Here is a 14,940-nt window from a genome sequence, read left to right as displayed (position 1 = left end):
AACTTTTAAAAATGTGTATATGTATACAAGCATCTCTCTCTCTCTCTCTCTCTCTCTCTCTCTCTCTCTCTCTCGTGTGTGTGTGTGTGTGTGTGTGTGTGTGTGTGTGTGTGTGTGTGTGTGTGTGTATGCTACAAGTATGCCACATGTGTGCAGGTTATGATGGAGGTAAGAAGACTGTGGTAGATTCTCTGGAATTAGAGATAGTTGGACACCAGACATGGAGCAAGAAAGATCAGTCTGTATCAGTCTTTACATCCTAGGTTTGGAGTCTTATTTTGAGACCATCTCTCTTTTCCATTACCCTATTCCTCACATTGCGAATTGGGAATTTACTCAGCACTTTCATGTACTAAATTCATATAACAGTTTAAGGAGTTAATTTTTTTGATGTGTCTGTGTGAATGAATGCCTGACATCTCTGTGAGGGTCCTTGTGAAGGACAGAAGAGGGCATTACATCCTTTAGGTCTGGAGTTATAGTAAGTTGTGAGTGAACTGTGGCTACTGGAAACTTAATCCTGGTATCCTGGTCCTCCAGTAAAAAAGCAAGGGCTCTTGATCACTAAACCAAGGCTCTAGCCCCTGTATTTTTATATTGTACAGGCCAGCATCTGGTTGAGAGAATGCTTTGAATTTGGAATTTTGTATGGTTTGGCAACTGGTAATCCCTTGGGGACACTTGACATGGAAGAAGTAAACTTTGGTTTCATAAAATAGACACGAAATTTTGTCATGAAATGTCATCATGAGCTCTTGTGATGAACACTTGGCCTTTAATTGATTGGGACCTACAGAATAGTGCACAATAAATGGAAATAAATCATGGCTATTCCTGTGCATGTTTTCCAAGGTGCATGATGCCTCTCCTCTCTGTTCTTCCATCTTGCAAGAAGGAATGAACCTCTGTTGTAGGCAACTTTCATCATGTTATGCACCCTAAAATTGGCTCCAAGCATCCATGGACTGGAGCTTCTAAAAACATAAGAAATATAAATATTTCTACCTCTAAATTGCTTATGTCAGGTATTTTCTAACAACAATTTTAAAACAATACAAAAACCAAGACTACAGCGTTAAATTTTACCCACAGAAATTTCTGCTAACTTCTGAACAAATGACAGTTTACAGCTTGATGTATGAAAACTGAAAACCTTCCAGAGGAAGGTCATTTTCACAACAGGTAAGGAGCAAGGTTCTGTTTCCCCAATGATTACATTACAAAGAGGTCATTGGAAGTCTTTTGTTTTTTAATTTATTTTTATTTAAATTAAAAAACAATCTTCTTTTACATACCATTTCCAGTTCCCTTCCCCTTCTGTCCTCCATTCCCCTCACCAACCCACCATTCTATCCCCTATCCATTCTTCAGAGAGGGTGAGGCCTCCCATGGAGGGTTCATAAAAGTCTGTGACATCCAAATGGGGGAGGCCTAGGACCTGCCCCTGTGTCTAGGCTGAGAGAGTATCAGTTTACAGGGAATGGGCTCCCAAAGTCCATTCATAAGCTAGGGATAAATATTTTGGGAGATCTGGAGATGTCCCTTATGTAAACTATTAGAGAGAGAGAGACAGAGAAACAGAGAGAGGCAGAGAGAGACAGAGACAGAGACAGAGTGTGTTTGAGTTGGTATGCAAGTGTGTTAGTATGTATATGTGCATATGTGTGTTTGTGTATATACACTTGTGTGCTTATGTATATGTGAGTATGATTATATGTATGGATGTGTATATATTTATTTGTGTGTGCAAGTGTATATGTATATGTTCATGAGCTTACATATATTATATACATATACATATATATATCCATATATGAATATATTTATTTATATGTGTGCATTTATAAATACATGCACATATATCAGTTGTATAGGAAAAATATTTATAAAAAATGTGTTCAAAATAATCAAATACATATGCATAGGTGATTAATTTATCAGGTGATTGCCTTGATTGGGGACTGGACAAAGTACACTGTATTTCTCTATGCTTGGGCATAGAAAGAAGATATACTAGAGTTTCTTTTTCTCATGTGTTACTAATCATACAATTGATTGTTACAGTGGTTGAAAAGTTGTTCTAAAATCAAATGTAAATTAATGGACTATACAGTTTAAATGAGTGAATTCTATAATACTGGAATGGCATCTCAACCTTTTTACAAGCAAGTAAAATTAAAATGTATACATTGCATTCATTTCGGAAAAACTAACAATTACCTTGGAACTTTTGTAGCCATTGCTAAAATACTTTCATTACCAGTTATTTGCCTTCAGCCTGATTAGTGTTCATTTATACATCTATCAAGTAGATAATAATCTTAATACCTTAGTTCTTACAATAATATGAAAGGCATATGAGCAAAATGACCATTTCAAAACAGACTGAATCTAGTTAGCATTAAAATATCTATTTATTGTTTGTTCTATAGAAATAGAGTGGGGGAACGTGTCCCGCGCTAACCGCCTCGCCAGCAAAAACACGGGGACACTCCTCAGGATCCTTCTGCAGTAAAGCTTTAATGCCTCTTGAGAGGAAGAGCATCAGCTTACAGAGCGGAGACTCTGAACACCCCAAAACCCCTCCTTATATAGGCTGGCAACCTTCGCCTCAGACTGTTACTTTCTGACTGGATGAAGCCTGTCGGACCATATGACGTCAGCTGATCGAACCATATGACGTCACGGGAGGGGCGGAGACTAAGGGCTGGAAAGTTACAAAGTTACCTAGTGCGCCTGTGCAGAGCTTGTAACGGCTCCTAACATATGCACCAGCTTGTAACGGCTCCTAACAGGAACGCAAAACCTAAAATTAGTATTTGAGGCAATCTTACAAGCAATTTTGAGAGGCAAGGAAACATTATGTCAATGATAGCAAGAAAAGAGTAAAACATCTCAGGAAGAGAGGGCAATCAATAACACCACATGACACAAACAAAGAATGCAAATAAATCGCATAACACAAATTTTATGAGAAACAGCTTTCAGATTTCAAAAGTAATCTGAATGCAACAGCTACTTGTTGCTGTATCTTCGGAAGGACATGGTAGAGGAGTTTCACATAACAGTAGAGCTTTAACTGTTAGAGAAATGGGGAAAGGCTTTGTATAGGTACAATTCTACAGTGAGTTTTCTCTGTTTAAAGACTTTGCAGTAAATTAAGCAGGGAGTAAAAGGTACTTGGCTTTGTAAAAAGGTTTTGTCTTCTGGTCAATTAGCAGTTATCCAGTGAAAAAATCCAGCACTGTGAAGGGTGACCATGAATTAAATATGAAGGTGGTCTTTTTTCCCTCCCCTTCATTAACTCCCCATCCCTTGTGGGTAGTTTAGTCCTAACAACCATTTTGGGGGTATATAGAAGCAAAGTGTACTGAGTGCTCAGGTGATTGGCAGACGGATGTGAAATAATTGCCATTTTTGTTGGTGCCAAAAATAACAGCTCTCTACTTAAAGAGCATAAGAGAGCTTCTATTCTGGACCCAAATATGAGTGACTGTGGCCTGGGAATGCAGGTTCAGGTTAACCCTAAATTCCACGGTTCAATGTGTAGAACATGGCATTTTATAGTAACAGAACAAAGAAAATCATTTCTTTAAGAAAACTTCAAACATAGTAGTGAAAATATCAACTGGGTGGGACACAGAAGATCAGAGAAATATCAGCCATAAACTTCAAATACTGTCTTATAACATCCTCAACCTGTTGATTAGTCAGAAACAGGGTTGGTTTGTCCATGCCAAAGAAATTATGTGACTGTCAAAAGAATGTTACATCACACACAGAGGAGATAAAATGATTGGCTATTAAGAGAACTAAGCAAATTCCAAGGAAACTGAGTTCTAGACTGATAGCATCCACCCCTCCCCATCTCTAAAGTCTGTCACTGAAGTTAATCTTCTGGGCAAAATGTTTGGAGTAAGATCTGATTCTTTTTCAAGAGCTCTTAAGCACACTGCAAAGGCCCTATTGAACAATTTGCTGAGTGGTTGTTGTGATTATGTGATCAGAAAGTTGAAATTTTGATAGGTAAAACATTTGTTTGCTTGCTTTTCTGCACAGCTTGGCTGAGTATTAGGCTTTAGATATAGTGGCGTCTTCATACAGTTGAGGTATGAATACCATTTGGACTCATCCTTGTTATTATTAACTAATATTGTGTTTTAACATAGGTAATTACAGCACCAGTTGCTTTGAGATGAATTATCTCTGATTTTTCTAAGCTTTCTTATGTTTAAATAGTCATTTGTTATAGGGAACATTTGAGAATCTTAGAAAACTTGTCTGATTACACTAAACTTGAGTAAATCTTTAAGAGATCGCTATTGTGGTTTGTGTGGATGCATAACACAATAAATTTATATTCTTGAGGAACTTGAGGAAAATCCTTCCTAATGACTTATTTTGATCCAATTGTTTACTTGAAATCAATATAACTGTTTCATTAATTATTTTGGATAAATATTCTGTGTTATGAATAATTGACTATAGACTGGAGAGATGGCTCTGTTGTTAAGAGTACTTGACTATTCTTCCAGAGGTCCTGAGTTCACTTTCCAGCCACTACATGATGGCTCACAACCATCTGTGATGGAATCAGATTTCTCCTTCTGGTGTGAGTGAAGACAGAGCACTCACATACATAAAATACATGAATAATTGGTATAATGAAAGGTGAAAATATGTTGGTTACACCAATTGGTCCAATGGACATTTATATAAATAAGGATCTCATATGCTCTAAATAAAGTATACAAGTGCATGCTCTGGCATATTCTGGATCACTCTAAATTACTTGGATCATAATGGAGAACATTAAGGTATATTGATTTTATGACAGATAATATTCTCAAAGGGAACTCCAGAAAAAGAATGTTCCTTATTCTTGGGTTGGTTAAAATTTCAACAGCTAATCCAGGAAGAGGACATGAGGCTTAGTTATCCAATACCCTTCTCTGCCCTCATCTAGAGTTTCCCAGGACACATAAGAAGAGAAAGAGAAATCTAGGCCAATGGTACAGTCTGGCATATTTTTTTCTTAATCAGCATGTTTGCTGACTCCAAACATATCCTGTGATGACTCAGGGGCTTCCACTTACTAAGGCTAACTTGGTTACATACTGCTGCTGCTGAGTGTCCAATCTCCCTGCATAAAAGGTTAACACCAAGCCCCAGATACTCCCCAGGGTGACCATGTAGCAACCTGGTAGAAGTCTGAGTACAATGAAAGATTTCATAGTGGAGAGGCAGCACTTTGTACTAGAATAAGTACTTATTCTGGTTAGAAATTTGGCTTTCATGCCTGCAATGTTTTTGTCACAGCCATCATCATGGACTTACAGAATACTTTATTCCTATGAGCTACTGTCTTCCAAACCAATCAACTATCTTAGAGCATTCCGATGTGCTGCTCTTCAAAAGGCCATCCAGGCTAGGTTTTTTGACAGTTTATACACCCACCCCCTCATTGCATAGCAGCCAAATTCTCCCTACCAACAGGCAACGCTACAAATCCTGGCAGGGGTAGATATACACATATATATGTATATCTACCCCTGTAGATACATACGTGTGTGTGTGTGTGTGTGTGTGTGTGTGTGTGTGTGTGTGTGTGTGTTTAAACTAGAATAGGGCTCTCCATTTTTGTGTCTACAGAGAAGCCTTATCCAGCTGGGTAAGACTTTCCAAGTGTAGCTGGTTGAAAGAAGAGTGTTCATATCCCTTTAACAACTTACTAATGCTCTGTAAAGAAGCCCAGTGAACTCACTGGCTCCTCAGGAGCCAGTGTTTCTGGAATCCTGTCTCTGTTGGTGATTGGGGCAGATAGTTAAGCAACACATGTCAACCATCCTGATCTTTTATGCAGCATTTTTTTTCTGACAAGGGAACCTAATTCACAGCTAAGCAACTGTGGCAATGGGCTCCTGGCATAGTATTTGTTTGGTCTCATCATGTGCCCCACAGTCCTGAAAAACATCTGGTTTGATAGAACAGAACAATGTAGTGTCCTTTTAAAGATACTGCCAAAGCAGCAGTTTGGTGGCAATAGCCTGAGGACTGGGGCAAGACTCTCTCTCCATTAGGCCTTACACAATTTGAATCAGTGTTGTGGTAAACAGTAGAGCTGTGTTTACTGGTAGGAGAATTGTTTTTAGAAATTGGGAAAGAAAGAAAAATATTCTAGAAAATGCCAAATTTAAAGGTATGGGAGATTGAGCAGCAAATTATACATTCAGACACAAAATATGGACATATGATTTCTGGTTTTGAGCTCACTCAGTTCTTGACTTCTACATTTTACCTGCAGCTGAATCTATGAAGTCAATGTGTTTTGCTTATAAATTTAGTTTTTCTCAGCCTTTTATTTTTATGTAAATTATCACAAAATTTTCACATATAAATTTAGGAATAGCTGCACATAAGTGAAAGGTGTATTACTGAAGTAGATTTTTATCTACCTGAACTGCAGTGAAAATAATATTTATAGTCATTTATTTTATTTATATGCTTATTGAGTAAGACTTTTCTTCAACTTTTAATAATTATACCACTTTTTGTGTGTTGTATTGCTTGAAACAAAACGTCAAACACGATAGAGTACTATGATGACTCTATTTAAGTCTTTCTGGGCATGTTGCATATGGTGCTGTTATCTCGGAAGCATTTAATTACCTTATCATGAATCTCTGTACATTAATATGATATGATCTTTGACATGGAAGCACAGTCTAAAATACATATTGGAAAACAAAAATTTAATGAAACTAATGACTATGGTTCACATAAAAACAAAAGTCAATGCTATTTTATTGTTTTTAGTAAAGAGTGAAAACCACATTTTGATTTGAACACTTGACACATATTGCAAAGGTGTTGACCTACCCAGTACCTGGTATTTTATTCATAATAACTCAGAAATTATAGCGATAAATGCTTTCCCTTAAGTCCTTGCTTCTATGTGTTTTGTTGAACATACACTATTTTAGCTTCTACTCAGATAAAGAATATTTCATTATGACCTTTTTTTCCTGGTGCCCTTTGTAGTTTAATGCTCCAAACTCCATTACACTGATCCCCCGGCAACCACTGCACTTCTTTCAACATCAAAGGTAAAGTTTTTGATTTTTAGGCCTCTTCAGTTGTGGAAGCCTGAAGGAAGTATACTCGGATGTCTTTCATGCAAAACAAAGTGTCTCATAATTAGAATGGTCTGATACTATATTTTAACTTCATCAGTGTATAAAGGCCTTTAGTTCAAGCACTTGGGAGGTAGAGGTAGGCAGATCTTTGTGGTTCTAGACCAGTCTAGTCTATAAGAGCTAGTTCCAGGACAGGCTCCAAAGCTACATAGGGAAACCCTGTTTCAAAAAAAAAAAAAAGCCCATCCATATAATGACCATGATTTTCTATTTTCTTTAGCACAGTATTCCATAACTTACATCAGCTTATTACAAAATTGGGTCAGTGTTTTTTTTTCACAAATGTAAGATGATCATTTAATTTATAGAACATTTATTCAGACCATACTAAGTTTCAATAAGTTTAGCACATTTAATGGATTATACAGTTTGACATATTCAATTTATGACACATTTATGTAATATGATAATACATTTATGTACTGTAGAGTGTCTACTGAAGAGAATCTGGGTGGTTTTCACTCTGTGGCTATTATTAATAAAATCCTTTAAGATGTTTGGCTGAGGGCTTTAGAAAGTTCAACTCACAGGAACCTCATAGATGTAAAAAAGCACAAGTTTGCCATCAGAACAACAAAATCCAAAGGGCAAAGGAAAAAGCAGGTGAGATGATGACTGGGAGAGTAAGTAGTTTGTCTCTCTTAGAATAGGATGATAAAAATATATATTTCCTGTTGATATTTGATGTTTTGGGACTTATATACTAGGTAACAAACAATATCCCCTCTAATGAAATAATGCACATATATAGCAGTGTTATAATTCTTTAAAAATCAATTCAAATACTAACTGCACTTACAGTTTGATATCCAATATTGTTTTATTTATTACAGTAGAATGTGAAGGAAGCACACACACACACACACACACACACACACACACACACACACTTTCAAAGATAGAGACTGATGACCAGATGCTTCTCTGACAATAATGAACAATGTAAATTCCGTGTAAATACTGACTACCTAGTAAGGGAAAAATATTGTCACACATTAAAACCGTGTTCTAATACAAGTGTCCCCATATGCATGTTCTTCAGTACCTATGAGTGATAACCTCATTGACAACAGCAGACTGGCTTAAAAGCCCAATTTGTCAAATTCATCATGGGTTGCATTATCTACTTTTCTTCCTTCATTTACCTGCATAAGTAACAACAAAATTCATGCATAAAGTCTCACCATTACTTTCAACATAAATGTCTTTATTAGGTAGAGAAACTAAATGCTCTGGCTAGTACTTGAATCAAATGACATAGAAAAGTAGTAATTTTGCTGGTATTCCTAGGAAAGGAAGTCATTTTTTCAATTTTATCCTTGTGTCAGGAAAGCCATAGCAAAATTGGACAATTTAGGATTTAGCTTCATCTTAGTCTAATATTCTACAATTTGTGATTAAAACCTGCTATATACAGAAACAAATGCATTTCTTTGATAATAACACTAAGCTACAGCTTGCCTAAAACAATAAAAGAGAAATAATTTCCATGTTAGTTTTTTGTCCTTAACTATGTTTGGTGCTATTATCTCTTGGTTTTACTGTTACAAGATCTTCAAGAACCATCACTGCTCATAGTAGAGTATTGCTATAAGGATTGATTTTTATGCTTCAACAGAAATTAAGTTTGTGGTTCCTAGTTTAGTTATACTCATTTATGTTGTTTGGTTCATTTAAATAATATTCGCTCCAAAATATCTTCAAATTATTATTCCTCATAAATATTTAAACACTTGAGCATTTTATTTCTTCCTGCTGCCATGTTAATATGCCCATGTGTCTTACAAAGAAATTATAGTTGTCATTCACTTAAAAGCATGAACTTTATAGTAGTGCATTATTCCACTTCCTTCAGTAGTTATATGTAATTCTTTAAATCATGTGTGTTGAGCTCTGATTCAAAGTTAGAGAAAGAGTGCTAATATTAAAGCCACACAGATTATATTTGCAAAGATACGTCATTAGGTTCTTTAAATGGTGTGACTACATGAATATTTTAATGGTACAAATGCATGGTTATTTCAGCCTTATTATTTCCATGTCAAACTGATCATTCAAGAGATTATGAAGCACTATGAAATATCTGGATGAGTAAGGAAAGTTAGAAACTATTTACAGTAGTTTTATCTAATATTACCTAAAAAAACACTGCACACATAAACTTCAATAATAAATCAAATTTGCAATATGCCTCAAAATCAGGAGAATGCATGATAAGGATCTGCTCAGGGATTCTGTCTCCATGCCATTCAGGGATACAATAAACATGTAGCAAAGCAAATCCAGTAGCAATACTTAGGGATTATTGGAATTCTCATTGAAATTCACTGATTTTCTACAAAAAGGATATATGTAAATAAAAACTATGAATCAGATATCATTTGTAAGAAAAACAAAAGATTCCAACTTTAAAAGTGATGGGGCTGGAGCCCTCAAGATGTTCCTTTCAATGAAGAGAAAAATGCTTTATTTTTGAGGATGTCTGAAGGTCAAAGTTATGTGAGGTTTTTCCTCACCTGACAATTAACACTGACTGATACTGAAAATGGCATAGCAATAAAGGAATATCACATTAATAAATGGTAAAACTTGCTAGACACAACAAAAGAGAAAAAGTATAGGCATGCATCAGGAAAGGGATTTTGATTCTAAGTAACAATAGCAACCTTTAGTTCCATGAGGCTTTTTTTAAATTTATTTATTAGTTCTAGTTAGGGAACAAGCTTGTTTCACATGTAAGTCCTTTCTCCCTCTCCCTCTCCTCACCCCATCCCTCCTCCCTCACCCCGAACTTACCCCCACCCCATCCACCCACCACTCACCAGGCAGCGTAGGGCCCTCAATGGTGGCTCTAAAAAGTCCACCAAACTTCCTGTGCTGAGCCTGGGCCCTTCCCCATGTGTCCAGGGCCAGAGTGTAACCCTTCACATGGGATGGAATCTCAAAGTCTCTTCTTGCACCAGGGAAAAATACTAATCCACTTCCAGAGGCTCCCTGGAGTGCAGAGGCCTCCTTATTGACATCCATTTTCAGGTTTCTGGATCAGTCTTGTACTGGCCTCCCGACAGCATCTAGGGTTGATGTGGTCTCCCTTGTTCAGGCTAACTGTTCCTGTGGGTTTCTCCAACCTGGTACAGACCCCTTCGCTCTTATTTCCTCCCTCTCTTCAACTAAATTCCCGATTTCAGCTCAGTGTATATCTGTGGATTTCTGTCTCTGCTTCCATCAGCCACTGGATGAAGACTCTAGGATGGCATAAAGAGAAGTCATCAATTTCATTTTAGGGGAAGGGCTTTTAGGTTATCCTCTCCACCATTGCCTGGATTGTTAGATCATGTCATCCTTGTAGGTCTCTGGAGATCTCCCTGGTTCCAGATCTCTTCTCCGACCTATAGTGGCTCCCTCTGATATGGTATCTCTCATCCTGCTCTCTCTCCTCTATTCTTCCCCCAACTCAATAGTTCTGCCCCTCCATTTCCTCTCCTCTACTCCTTTTCTCTTGCTCTTATTGTGGCAGCTCCTTCCCCCCTACCCTCATGCTCCCAATTACCTCAGGAGTTCATGCCACTTCTATTCCTGGGGACCATTTATCCCTTAGAGTCCTTCATGTTTCCTAGTTCCATTGGTGAAGAGGATTATAGGATGGTAATCCTTTGCTCTATGTCTAAAATTCATATATGAGTGAGTACATACCATGTTTGTCTTTTTGTGACTGGGTTACCTCACTCAGGATGGTTTCTTCTAGTTCCATCCATTTGCCTGCAAATTTCAAGATTCCATTGCTTTTTTTCTGCTGAGTAGTACTCCATTGTATAAATGTACCACATTTTCTCTATCCATTCTTCAGTTGAGGGGCATCTAGGTTGCTTCCAGGTTCTGGCTAATACAAACAATGCTGCTATGAACATGGTTGAACATATGTCCTTGTTGTATGAACATGCACTATTTGGGTATATACCCAAGAGAGGAATGGTTGGATCTTGAGGTATACTGATTTCCATTTTTCTGACCAACTGCCATACTGATTTCCAGAGTGGTCTTACAAGTTCTCACTCCCACCATCAATGGATGAGTGTTCCTTTTTCTCCACATCCTCTCCAGCATAGATTGTCACTGGCATTTTTGATTTTAGCCATTCTGACAGGTGTGAGGTGGTATCCCAGAGTTGTTGTGAATTACATTTCTGTGATGGCCAAGGATTTTGAGCACTTTCTTCAGTGTCTTTCAGCCATTTCAGATTCCTCTGTTGAGAATTCTCTATTTAGTTCTGCACCCCACTTTTTAATTTCATTGTTTGGTGTTTTGGTGGCTAGCTTCTTGAGCTCCTTTTATATTTTGGAAATCAGTCCTCAGTCAGATGTGGGATCTGTGAAGATCTTTTCCCATTCTGTGGGTGGTCATTTTGTCCTACTGACTGTTTCCTTTGCTTTGCAGAAGCTTCTCAGTTTCAGGAGGGGCCATTTATTAATTGCAGACTTGAATGTCTGTGCCACTGGCATAATGTTCAGCAAGTGAACTCCTGTGCCAATTTGTTCAAGGGTAATTCCCACTTTCTCTTCTAGAAGATTTAGTGTGGCTGGATTTATGCTGAGATCTTTGATCCATTTGCACTTAAGTTTTGTGCATGGTGACAGGTATGGCTCTATCTGCAATTTCCACATGTCTGAATCCAATTGTACCAGCACGATTTGTTGAAGATGCTATCTTTTTTCTATTGTATAGATTTAGCACCTTTGTCAAAAATAAGGTATTCGTAGGTGCCATTATGTTATCCTATATCTTTTTATGGGTAAGTTAAGACCATTGACATTTAGGGATATTAATGTCCATTGTTCGTTCATTGATTCTTCTTTGTTTTGGATTTATTGTTGGTGGTGTCATTGTGTGTGGATTTCGCCCTCCTGCTTCTTTTTGTGTTTGGTAAAAGTAGATTATCTATTGCCAGTGTTTTTGTCAGTGTAGTTATGTTCGTTGGGTTGGAGTTTTCCTTCCAGAACCTTCTGTAGTGCTGGATTTGTGGATATGTATTGTTTAAATCTGTTTTTGTAATGCAGGATCTTGTTTTCTCCATCTATAGTCATTGAAAGTTTTGCTGGGTACAGTAGTCTGGGTTGATATCCATGCTCCCTTAATGCTTGTAGGGTATCTATCCAAGACATTCTGGCTTTCAGAGTTTCCATTGAGAAGTCAGGTGTGATTCTGATTGGTTTATGTTACTTGGCCTTTTTCCTTTGCTGCTCTTAATATTTTCTCTTTATTCTGTAGATTTGTTGTTTTGATTATTATGTTTCGGGGGGGGGACTTCTTTTTGTGGTCCAGTCTGTTTGGTGTCCTGTAAGCTTATTGTACTTTCATAGGCATATCCTTCCATAGGTTGGGGAAGTTTTCTTCTATGATTATGTTGAGTATGTTTTCTGTACCTTGGAGCAGCGTTTCTTCACCTTCTTCTTCTACACCTATTATTCTTAGGTTTGGTCTTTTTACGGTGTCCCATATTTCCTGGATATTTGTGTTAGGGATTTGTTGGACTTGAGGTTTTCTTTCGTTGATGAATGTATATCCTCTAGGGAGTCTTCAATAGCTGAGGTTCTCTCTTCCATCTCTTGAATTCTATTAGTTATACTCACATCTTTAGTTCCTGATTGTTAATCCAGCCTTTCCATTTCCAGAATCGCCTCATTCTGTGTTTTCTTTATTATGTCTATTTCAGCTTTCATGCTTTGAACTGTTTCAAGAGCTTCCTTCACTTGTTTGGATGTTTTTTCTTGGGTTTCTTTAGCTTCTTTAAGAGATTTGTTTATTTCTTGAATTTTTTGGTTTGTCTTTTCCTCCATTTTGTGTATTTTTTTTGTTTGCTTTTTCTTCTATTTCTTTAAGGGATTTTCTTGTTTCCTCTTTAAAGGTCTCCATCATCTTGCGGAGATAATTTTTGAGGTCCATCTCATCTTCACTCTCTGTGTTGGGCTTTTCAGATCTTGCTGGAGTGGAGTCCCTAGATTCTGGTGGTGTCATAGTGGTCTTTCTGTTGTTGAGTGAAATCTTATTCTGTCTTCTTCCCATGTCTTCTTTTAGTGGGTGCAGGTGGTGTTTCTCTATCTCCTCTTGTGACCCAGTGTTGTGTGGGGGCCAGGAATTCAATGTCCACACTCTGGATGGTCTTGCCTCTCCTGTTCATGTCCTCACTCCTTTTGGATTGGGTGGTGGAAAGAGATGGAAGAGTGGGGTGTTTCCAGATTCAGGGAGCTCCTCCTTGTCTGTGTGTGTCTACCCCAAGCAGGCAGGTGCAGGCAGGGGGGGGGGTGGTCGGGGTGAGTGATGCTTTGGGCGGTGGTTGGGTAAGGGCAGAGGCTCACTCACCTCGTTCCTGGGTCTGTTGGCAGAAAGGATGGAAAAGTCTCCATGAGGCTTTTCTAAAGCTTTACAGATTTACTTCATTTTGTCACATTTTCACATATGACGATTCCAAAGCTCACATAAATGGTTTGCCTTGAGCTATACCTGTAACAAATGACCCACAGGAGATGCAAATCCTTGGCAAGAGATCTGTATAATTAGAAAAGGAGAACAGTTTTGGAAACACTAGAAAGAAAGAGAGAGGATGACACAGTGAAAGATCATCAGTTCACTTACTATTTGTTTCCTTGTTAATCAAACTGGAAAATTGTCATTGTTATTAAATATATTTGTGGAACAACAAAGTCAAAATCTCAAAAAATATAAAATATCATAGCCTCTCTTTTTCATCTACATGCATACCTATTTATTAGTTTATACACATATGTGTATATACATATAATCTCTAATGGTATGTAGTTTAGATCAGATGGTCATTTTGCACACACACACACACACACACACACACACACACACACACACACGACATAAATGTTACTAATGGAGAGAGGCTAAAACATGTATGCATAGTAATTATGATCATAAATATCTAAGGAAAATATATAATGATAATATTGCTGATGACTATCATACATGTCTAACACACTAGAAAAGTTTTGAATTTATTATATATGAGGTTATTTCCTTAATTTCTTCCTAGAAAAGTATTTTTTTTGTCCCAGGGAAGAGGCCCAGGACTCTCTGAATATGTTATCAATAATTATAATATCATTTTAATGCCAAATTTCATACATATTACACATTAATGCTAAAGTCCACTGTTATAGTGCAGAAGGGCCCATAAATTACAACATTTTTTTTTTACTCACAGTGCCTGGGCTCTCTGAAAATGATAAGTACTGGGACATTACTTCTTATCTGTGTTATGGAATAGAAACAGAAATATAGCTGTATACTGCATTCCTAGCAGGCACCAGTTCAGTAGCTGTTACCCTTCATATTTCTTTTTCCAGTTGTCTTTTGCTCCCCTACCTCCATAACATGAGTAGCTTTGCCCACCATCTCTTCCTAGAATGATCCCCTTCCCTACACAGTTTGGAAACAACTGGACTAGTTAGCCATGTATTAAATTTCTAAAATTGTATGTCAAATTAAATCTTCCTTTACATTGGGTTTTCTCAGCTTTTTTGCCTCAGTGATGTAAAGGCACACACCACTTCCTCACACTGAATTTGCAGATCACGGACTTCCTTGTTTCCTGGGTTAGTGCTGTTCATCATTACAATGAGAAGTGTGGCTCTAGCCTACACAACACTGGTGATGATATACTTGACAGCAAGGCAATTTAAAGGTGGCACCACCTATTGTCATAAAAATCTCATAAAATTAC

This window comes from Cricetulus griseus, chromosome 2 (genome assembly GCF_003668045.3).
Source record: "Cricetulus griseus strain 17A/GY chromosome 2, alternate assembly CriGri-PICRH-1.0, whole genome shotgun sequence".
In the NCBI taxonomy this organism is placed as follows: Eukaryota; Metazoa; Chordata; class Mammalia; order Rodentia; family Cricetidae; genus Cricetulus; species Cricetulus griseus.
This window is presented reverse-complemented; position numbering follows the sequence as displayed.